This window comes from Sceloporus undulatus, chromosome 1 (genome assembly GCF_019175285.1).
Source record: "Sceloporus undulatus isolate JIND9_A2432 ecotype Alabama chromosome 1, SceUnd_v1.1, whole genome shotgun sequence".
NCBI lineage: Eukaryota > Metazoa > Chordata > Lepidosauria > Squamata > Phrynosomatidae > Sceloporus > Sceloporus undulatus.
In genome coordinates this window covers 167,070,505-167,073,159 of record NC_056522.1, presented here as the reverse complement: position 1 = coordinate 167,073,159, position 2,655 = coordinate 167,070,505, and the positions used below count along the sequence as shown (strand labels likewise).

Sequence of the window (2,655 nt, the reverse complement as noted above, 5' to 3'; positions counted from 1 at the left end):
CCCAGGTGGCCGCTGCTGCTCAGTAATGGCACCACCCGCACATAGTATGGCTCGGGAGTGTGTGGTTGGTGCGTGCTCCCGAGCCCTATTATTGCTGCTGGGACGTCATGTCCTGGCGGTGTGTACCAGGCCATAGTTCTTTTTGTGCAGAAAAGGGCAAATAAAATGTCATTATCTGTGCAGAAGACCAGTTTACTGCTAAAAAAAAACTCCACAATTTTCTACAGATAAAACAACACTTCTTTACATAAAGAACTCACTGTGGATTTTCACAGAATAAATTCTGAACTAGGATTAACCTTTGAAAAAGGCAGTTATTGAGGATTTTCTTGAATCAAGGAGAAAAATGATTGAATTATGCATTTTGTGAGATGACAATAGATTTAAGAAGATTTACATGCATTCTCCACACAGATAAGGGAGGAGGAAACAGAGTCTGTAAATATATAAAAAAAGTTGTGTCTGAGGCCGTCAGTATCTTCTGAAAACAATGCAAGACTTTTTAAAAATCTTAATTGGCATTTGATGGACATGGGTAAGCAGCTGTTGAGTTGGATATATAAAGGCATGTCAATAATAATAATAATAATAATAATAATAATAATAATAAATTATTTATTTATAACCCGCCCAATCACAAGGAATCTGGGTGGGTTACAACAATAAAATACATAGAAAATACAATAAAATTAAAAATTAGTCCCTTCCCAACCCCCCATCCCAATACTAAAAGTACAATTAAATAATCAGCATTTAAAAACAATAAAATACAATAGTGTTAAAATTAAGGGAAGAATTGGTGGACAATTTATTATGTATCTTTATTATCCTTCTATGATTTGCTATTTATTGTTGTATATAGTTGTTGATAGATTTTCCACTAATTTTAGGCTATAGTTTACATTCAAACCAACATCTTCAGTTCCAGATTCTAGTGCTTTCTTTTCCTTTCCTTTTTTCATTTAATGGGCTACTATATAAACTAACCAATTTAGCAAACTTTAATATCATACTACTAATTTTGCAGCCCCAGAGACAATGTTACTTGGGTTTTATCACTTTTCAAGTAGAAGTGAGAAATGTTCCTGGCACATATATCTATCTGTCTTTAAAACCTCTTCAGTATTTTGTTGTGTGTTTTTTTTTAATCTAACACATTGCTATAACATAATAACATTTTGTTGTTAATTTCATGTGGGATCTTTGCCCCAAAATAATTGTATATAATATTGTGTAGTGCTTTCTACTAGCACTTGGTATATCAATTTATGCAGAAGCCATAGGGACAGGGTTAAAATTGGAAGAGACAGATACTCTGTCCAAGGAGAATTTGCTCTAAGAAATGTGAAGAATCCAATCCAATTACAGTAATCAGATGAAGGGAATAGGCTCAAGGTGGAGGGCAGAAGAGAGGTAATTTCAACAGGTTTAAGGCCAGGAACAGGTGTTACTAAAAAGCGTGTTGCTTAGCTCAACATTTTTATTGCTTCCAGGAAAGTCTAAGGTTGCTGCCAAACTGCAGAAATAAAGCAGTTTGATAACACTTTAACCACTCAGTGCTATGGAACTCTGGGATTTGCAGTTCTCTCCGACAGCAAAGGCTAAATATCTCACAAAACTACAAATCCCAGGGGGAAAAACAGATTTAAGTATTACCAGAGCATTGACTAAGAGGTACTTTCTAATAATACAGTTGCCCCTTGGAACTCATGGGGGAGCTATTCCGAACCCCCCCCCCCCCCATGTGAGTTCCAAAACCCATGCATATTCAAGCCCCATAGGCTTCAATGGGATATATGCATGTGGAGTGCACACCATGGGCATGCGCCCCATTGGCGTTAATGCCAGTCACCCCTCAACGGATTTTCAAGTCTGTGGATTTCAAGTTCACGGACTTGAAGGGGCAACTGTATTAGCAATCTGACATATGAGGAAAAGGTTCAACATGAATAGTTTTTATTTGGTAATTTTCTATCATGGCTTAATGACTGCTGCTTCATAACTGGCTAATGTATCTTTATTATCCTTCTATGATTTGCTATTTATTGTTGTGTACTGTTGTTGATAAGATTTTCCACTAATTTTAGGATACCTATTACAGCAAAGAATAACATGTATTTTCACCATGGCATAAATTCCTGGGATATCATATGGCTGCCACAGGGAAATGTCAAGGAGGTACTGAATGGCCAGTTTGTTCCTAGAGCCTTCATTGTCTTGGTTACCTGTATTATATACAGTGATGTAATGGTAAATTTTGAAGGTGAGGTCATCATCATAGCAGTTTTCACAGCAACACCCACAAGAAAAGTCTCAGAAAGCAACTAAGTGTGTTGAGATAAATAGACAAGTCTTTTGTAAACTAATGAGCTTTGTCCACTCCAAACCAAGCCACCCCAAAATATTTGGGATTACATCAAGGCAATACACTGTTGTTGAGGAAATCCTTTTCCTCTCCAGTTGTTATGGGGATACAGCTAAATGTTCTTGGCCTTCAATACTATGAGTGCTGGGACCATCACACCACTGATTTTTTTGTCAAGGAGTTGTTGCAGGGCTAGGCCCACCATTAGGAAGAATGAAAGAACTAGCTCAGGCAGCAGTGAGTGCTGGCAGGAATGGCAGTGCCCTGTTCCCCTGCTTTCTACCTTGGGC

The 2,655-nt window shown here is 37.6% G+C and overlaps 1 long non-coding RNA gene across 1 annotated transcript in view; it reads right to left on the bottom strand.

Annotated features, from left to right (window-relative positions):
- LOC121919541 overlaps nucleotides 1–2,655 on the bottom strand; it is a 92,986-nt gene that overhangs the window by 3,953 nt on the left and 86,378 nt on the right. The window lies entirely within an intron of this gene.